Here is a 7,632-nt window from a genome sequence, read left to right as displayed (position 1 = left end):
GGCTAAGGATAGGCTGGCTTCATTAGATTTCTATGTATGTCCAAGGGATGATAGAAGCAGAGGCAAAGCATATGCTTGTGGCGGATATGAACAATACTTCTGTGCTCAATGGACATGTGAAACCACTGGGGATGCCTACTGGAATCCCTCCTCCTCCTGGGACAAAATTATTGTCAAGAGAGGCTGGGTTAAAAATGGGGCAGGAACCACTTCGCTGCCCCTTAACATTACATTCACTGACAAGGGTAAACAAGCCCTGGAATGGCAGAAAGGTTATACCTGGGGACTACGCTGGCATATGTCAGGGACAGATAAAGGGGTGATATTCAAAATACAACTTAAGGTAAAGACAGCGGCCATACCAGTCGGCCCTAATCAAGTTTTGGCAGAACAACGGCTTCCATCTGTACAGGAATATAAGGGACTATCAATTAATCACAATGCACTACCTGTTATGCCCAGTCCACCTAGGACCCATGGCTTAACTCCCACCCCCATTCTCCCAGCAGCCGCAATTAAGCTGGAAAGAGGGACGGGAGATCATCTTTTAGGTCTCATTAAGGGGGCTTACCAGGCCTTAAATCACTCAGATCCAAATCGGGCCAACAACTGCTGGCTCTGTCTTAACCCAAGTCCCCCATACTATGAAGGGATAGCCCTCTGGGGTAACTATAGCAATGTCACTTCGCCACCCCCCGCCTGCCAGGGCATGGGTCACCACCTAACCCTTACTCAGGTGACAGGCACCGGATCTTGCATAGGAGCTGTGTCTAGTCAGCCCTTTTGCACTTCAACCATGGCCGTCATCAAGGGGGACTATTATTTAGTTCCACCAGAGGGGACCCTTTGGGCTTTGGCCTGACTCCCTGTGTTTTGGCAGCAGTGTTCAACCAGACTCATGAATATTGCGTTTTGGTACAAATTTGGCCACGCATCACATACAACTCGGATGAGACCGTCCTCCAATATTATGGGTACTTACCCCAAAGGGAGAAACGGGAGGCTGTTATTTTGACCCTGGCCGTGCTCTTAGGGGCGGGGGGGGGGGGGGGTTTGCGGCAGGGATAGGCACTGGGACCGCCGCCCTGGTGCGCACGGACCAATATATGCTTTTACATCAAGCTATGAATGAGGATTTGAGGGCCCTTGAAAAGTCGGTTAGAGCCCTGACGGAGTCATTAGCTTCCTTATCCGAGGTGGTGCTGCAAAACCGGAGAGGACTAGATTTGCTCTTTCTAAACGAAGGAGGACTTTGCGCAGCCTTAAGAGAAGAATGTTGTTTTTATACTGATAATACCGGGGTGGTGACTGAAACTTTAGATAAATTAAAAGAAAGGCTAGAAAAGCGTAAAAAAGAATTTGAAGCACAACAGACATGGTATGAGGGGCTTTGGAACCGATCCCCATGGTTCACTACCTTAATCTCTTCCCTAATGGGACCTATAATCCTGTTGATGTTAATTCTTACGGTTGGCCCTTGCATTGTAAATCGGTTGATTCAATTTATTAAGGACAGACTTTCAGTCATTCAAACCCTGGTCTTAACCAGCCAGTACCAAAAATTGAGCCAAAGCGAAAAAGAGATCCTATAAATACTTGAGTAAAAGGTTTTACTCCATGATAAAACATAAAATGGGGGAATGAAGGACCCCAACCCGTTTTAACCACAATTATAACATTTTTGCAGAGGGTTGTAGATAACCAGCTTAATCAAGAAATTAAGGGCCTTCAAGACCTCCGGAATTCCGGGTCTCTGGAATGCTGAGCAGAGATACTTAAAGTTAGAGCCAGGCAGCCTTATCTGGCGGTGAGATAGGGGTTTATGGACTGGCCATAGAAACAAAGAGAGGATTGCGAGGCCTGAGTCATGTATAAAGCGGGGCTCCCACGAGTCAGGGGCTGTGCAATCAGACATCTAGTCGCCAGCCAAGGAAGGGGGGCAGGATAAGAGAAACAGTAAACCGCTGAATAATCCCCTCATTGTTATTTAGGTTAAGAATTTACTAACCTGCATCTCGCTTCTGTAAACCTCGCTTTTTGCTCTCCTATAAAAACCCCTCAACCCCAACTTGGGGCGCGCAAGTCCTCCGAGAGACTTGTCGCCCAGGTACCTGTGTATCCACCAATAAACCTCCTGCTGTTTGCATCCGGCTGCGTGTTTTCGACTGATCTTTGGGCATGGGGTCTTTCCCGAGGGAAGACGCCCACGGGAGTCTTTCAAAACAAAGTAACTGCACTAGGGATGTAACTCAGTTTTCAGCAGTGCTTGTCCAGGAAGCCTAAAGCCCAGGTTTCATCTCCAGCATGGTGTGAACTAGATGTGGTGACTTCTGCCTTTGGTTCTAGAGCTTGGGAAGTGGAGGAAGTGTGATCAGGAGTCCAAGGTCATTCTCTGTTACAGACTGAGTTTGAGGATAAGACTAGGTTGTATGAGAGGCTACCTCAACAGCTGTGTCTCCCCCAAACCCCCGCCACCACAAAAGGAAAAACTCTAACCAGAACAAGCACAAATCAGGTATGGGCGCGTAGCTCAGTGGCACCTACTGAACTTCATGAGGCCCTGGGTTCGATGCCTAGCACCCTAAACCAAAACCCATATTCAGTCAAATCTCTTCTCTACTCATAATTTGCCATGCTCCAGTCTCTATGACCAATCCATTCTTCATTGCCCTGGCGCCCAGGCACATTCACTTTGTACTAGCAAACCTGACCCTCTGGCTCTCTCCAAACTCAATCAATGGGGCTGGGTTTTTGCATCTCTTATTCCCTCTGTATGGAGTTGATCTCATTCAGACAGCTGTGCCTAGCACTCGGTCATCTTGGTTCTTTTACCAGTGATCTGTTCCCAACAGGAGATCGCTTGTCTATGTAAAAAGACAAATGGCTGGTGCCTTATGTGGCTCTGCTGGGGTCGTATTCTGTCATAGCCAGTGGATGTGGGAGGGAAGGACCTGTCCCCAGATGTCACCTATGAAAACAGGACGCAGCTCCTTTGCAGCCTTTGTGCTACAGCTGGGTCACAGAGGGACAACCAGGCCATAGCCAGATGGTGGTTGACGTTAGCATGGGAGGTTGGCTTGGGTCTCCCTGACCTGCAGAATGAACTTCAATGATAGATGGCTTGTAGAGGTTCTGTTGCTATGAAGAGACACCATGGCCACAGCGACTCTTATAAAGGAAAACGTTTAATTGGGGTGGTTTACATTTTTAGAGGTTTAGTCCATTATTACGGTGTGACATGGTGGTGTTCAGGCAGGCAAGGTGCTGGAGAAGAAGCTGAGAGTCCTGTGTTTTGACCCACAAAAAGTGGATCAAAGGAAGTGATTTGAACTGTAATACTCAGCTTAGTTTGAGCAAAAGAGACCTCAAAACCCACCCCTATAGTGACTCACTTCCTCTACCAAGGCCACACCCACTCCAACAAGGCCACACCTTCTAATAGTGGCACTCCTTTTGGGGGCCATTTTCTTTCAAACCACCACAGTGGGGCTGTAGATCCAGGGTCCCAGGAGGCAGCAAAGAGGAGGGTGAGAAGTGCCACAACGTGTCTGTGAGGGAAAGAGATAGACAGGGGACAGAGACTCTTTAGGACATGCTCAGTTCTCTGCTGACCATGGAAGTAGGGATCCGAGGAGACTGAGGGGCAGTTGAGAAGGAGGGGGTCACAGAAAAAGGTGGAACTTGCTGAATAACATTTCTCTATGAATTCAAATGCTCCAGGAGGAAGATTTATAGGAGGACGATGCCCAAAGCTACTGAAACTTACTATGCCCAAGATGCTCCAAAAGTTGTCAGAGTCACAAAGCTCCAAGCCAAAGTTATAGAAGCAGCAAACAGTTGCTGCCAGAGGGGACTCTTCATGGAGCTGCCTGCAGCCAGTGTAGAGCTCCAGTGGTGTGACTTCACTGAGTCAATGCTGGGGTTGACTTTTTAGTGCTCAAGTTGTTATCCACGCTGCTATCAATAACTTGTCTATCTGCCTGTAAGTCACCCCGATAAACTCATAGGTTCACCAAGCTAAACTAGGTGGAATTGTTTCTTTGATCTGTTGCTAGTGGCTCTATCTATCTAGGGTGTATGGCTGTGTGTTCATGGCTCCCCACGATATACGTGTGTGTGTGTGTGTGTGTGTGTGTGTGTGTGTGTGTGTGTGTGTATGTGTATGAGAATACATATATATGAATATATATTAGAGACCGAGACAGGGATAGTTGAGGAATAGAGATGGTGGAAGAGACAGAGCTCAGAGATGGAGGGACACAGAGACAGGTCAGGGTGGAGGAAGATCTGATCAGCTCCAGATAAGACAATGATATGAATGTGTGGTTGGGAACAGAGCAGATGTGGCTTTTGTGCCAGTGTTGGATGGCTGCTTTAGTTTGAGGCTGGCTTAAGCAGGGTTTGGTAGTGTGTGTTTATAATCCCAGCATCTTGGAGGCTGAGGCAACAGGCTCATGAATTGGAGGCAAGTCTGGGCTACATAGTGAGACCCTGCTTTAAAAAAATTAGACTTAGTTTGTTTCATGTTGCCATAACAGGCTGTCACAGACTGAATAACGTACCAGAAGTTATTGGATTATGTTTGGGGAGTCCAGGAGCATGGTGTTAGCATCTGGTAATGGCTCTCGTTGTGACAAGTGTGGCACCCGATCAGGTGAGAAGTAGTTAAGGAAGACACCTGAAGTCAACCTGTGGCCTCCATATCACGTTCATATGTACAGATTCATGTACCCAACACATGTAAACATGCATACCTATTTACTTAAGATTAAGAAGGATACAAATGAAACTGCAAATAATATTTGTCACTAGGTTGTAGACCTTATCCTCAGGAGAGAGCTTGTCCTTTCATTTTGTATTCTCATTCTTCTTAAAAAATCAGTAGTGAGGATTGAACCCACAGCTTCACACATCCTAGGCAGGGGCTCTACCACTGAGCCACACCCCCAACCCCTCACTGGGGGATTCTAGGCAGGGCCTCTACCACCGAGTCACACCCCCAGCCCCTCACTGAGGGATTCTAGGCAGGGACTCTACCACTGAGCCACACCCCCAGCCCTCACTGGGGGATTCTAGGCAGGTGCTCTACCCCTGAGCTACACCTCAGGCCCTCACTGGGGGATTCTAGGCAGGGGCTCTACCACTGAACCACACCCTAGCCCCCCACTAGGGGGCTACTTCAGAGCTACATCATCCCCTTCTCTGTGCTTTTGTTTTTATTTTGTAATTTTGAGACAGGTTTTTGTTTTGTAGCCCAGACTGGTCATAAACTTGCAGCGATTCTTCAGTCTCTCAAGGGCTGTGACTACAGGTGTGTACCACGACTCCTGGCTTTTGACTTTGAGAAAATATTTTTTGCATTTGAGTGTATTCCTGCATTTATGTTGTGTTCTTTTTACCTGTACTATGTTCCTGTCCTTTGGAGGTCAGAAGAGAGTGTCAGATCTCTTGAACCTGGGGTTGCAGTGTCAGGAAGCCATGAGAGAGGAACAGCAAGCAGCTCTGGAATGCCTGGACTGCAATCTGGGGGTCAGCATAAACAGGCTGGGTGAGCCTTAGAGAGACAGAGTCTGAGGACTGTGTGTCCTGAGGACCTCAAACTGCTATTGAGCATAGCTCTGTTTGTTGCCCTCACGGTTGGTCACCATGTGCTGTGGGGACTCCTTTAGCCAACAGCCTTTAAGATACTGGCCCACTTTGGGTGTATGCCAACAGCCATGTCCCTCATAAACTATGAGTTGTATGAAAGCTCATAGGGTGTTTCTAGCCCCTCATTGGGCAATGTTACTGGCACTTGCACTAATAGTGATTGCCTTTCTCAAAGCATTGCTAATGCAGCAGATAAAAATCAACCACCACCTTAGAAAGAATTTAGGGATGTAGATTGTTAGTAAGATTAGGCTGAGATGTTTTTGTTAATGGCTTTGAGGTTGAAATTCTTGGGGAACAATTTCAAGTTTAGAAATGCACACTTTTGTTAGTTAAACAAGAGACTCACTGAGGTCAGGGAACAAAAACAGTGGCAGCCTGGCTATTGCTGGTCATGTGCCTTTCTTGTTAGGATGGGTTCATGATCAAAGGTGATGATCAATTCCTTGTACCCATTTTTGTCCTCAGATTTCTAATATGATTTAATGAAAAACTCTTCTTGGATGGGTATGCACCCTCAGGATTTAAAGTAGAAGTGATTGTATTCATATACAAAAGTCTAGATTTGTGTTTCTTTTTAAGATTTTTTTTAAATTACCTTTTGAGATAAATAATAAAATGATTGATCCTTTCTTTGTAACCCTAAAATTCAGACTGCCAGTAAAAGAACTGGCTGAGAAAAATTCCTTGCTTGATTAAACTCTGTTAATCTATAACAAATTGCTTAGATAGGAACATATGTAAATGATTTTCTTTTCTCTTCTCTTCTTTTCTGTGACAGGGTTTCTCTGTGTAGCCTTGACTGTCCTGGAACTCACTCTGTAGACCAGGCTGGACTCAAACTCACAGAGATCCCCCTGCCTTTGCCTCTCGTGTGCTGGGATTAAAGGTGTGCACCACCACCATCCTGCTTGTTTTTCACATGTAATCCGTGAAATTTTTAATCATGTAAGAGAAATGAGAACCGCTCTGATTTTTACTTGTACTCATTGCAGTCCTTCACCTGAAAAATAGAAAGTATCCACATAGTGATTTTTATACTGCTTGAAAGATGCTTCTGGGGTGTATAAGCTGTAGGAGAAAAAGACATGAGAGACCCTGACATGCTGGAGATGTGTGTGCCTGTGTGTGTGTGTATGTGTGTGTGTGTTCGTGCATGTATGTATGTGTGTGTTTCACTTTTTCACATGCCCCAGAGAATCACGTTTTACTCCCTCTAGAAAAAGTCTGTTGTGTGACCCATTGCTGACTCCACACCTCCTCTTTGGTTCTTGAGCTTCTGAGGGCTGTTTGGTCAGCAGCATTACAGATAATTTTTAGTTATTATATGGGGACAATCAAACCCGGTCCTCAGGAAGATAAGCCAGTGCTCTTAACAAATGAACCACCTCTGCAGCCCCTCATTTCTTCTCTTTTTCTTTCTTTTTTTTAAACAAGTGTTTCCATTTCACAGTCGTTAAGGTTAAACTATTTCCCAATGTTTACTTTGCTGTAGAAGTTTTACATAACTATAACAAAAAGTGATTATGAAAAAACTATTTTGGATTAGGTGGGCTTTCATTTAGAATGTTTAGAACATGCTTGCATTTAGATTTTTTAAAAAAGCAAATGGATACTGTTCTCACCGACACCTTTGGGTGTTTCCATTGCCTGGCATGATTTGCAGCTCCTGAATGAATTCGGCATGCTCAGGAACAAGTGTGACTGGAACAGATCTGGATTTCCCTTTCCTCTAGTCTCCTGAGCCCAGCTGTACCATCTGTCAGAAGATAGGAACTGGCTTATGTTGAGGAAGAACAGAGAGGGTTGGCATTCTCCCCAGAGACACACAGCATGGACACTGCCCAGAGAAGGACAGGAAGGCAGGGCTCCTCTTAAAAGCTCCACTTGTATCTAGAAAATGAAAGACCCCCGATATGGGAAGACTCTTACTCAAGTCTCAGGATAACACAACCTCCCCCCCTGCCCCTGCATTAACTCACG

At 45.9% G+C, this 7,632-nt stretch overlaps 1 long non-coding RNA gene across 1 annotated transcript; it reads right to left on the bottom strand.

Moving 5' to 3' along the window:
- Window positions 1-3,169: 3,169 nt before the first annotated feature.
- On the bottom strand, window positions 3,170-7,411 carry LOC146896025 (uncharacterized). The gene is made up of 2 exons (XR_015738269.1): window positions 7,275-7,411; window positions 3,170-3,548 (listed from the first exon to the last, which is right to left on the bottom strand). It is a non-coding gene; the product is annotated as an uncharacterized LOC146896025 (long non-coding RNA).
- Between the last annotated feature and the right edge of the window lie 221 nt (window positions 7,412-7,632).

The sequence above is a fragment of the Myodes glareolus genome, chromosome 1 (assembly GCF_982192425.1).
Source record: "Myodes glareolus chromosome 1, mMyoGla1.1, whole genome shotgun sequence".
NCBI lineage: Eukaryota > Metazoa > Chordata > Mammalia > Rodentia > Cricetidae > Myodes > Myodes glareolus.
The sequence above is the reverse complement of the archived record's forward strand: the minus strand, read 5'-3'. Positions and strand labels throughout refer to the sequence as shown.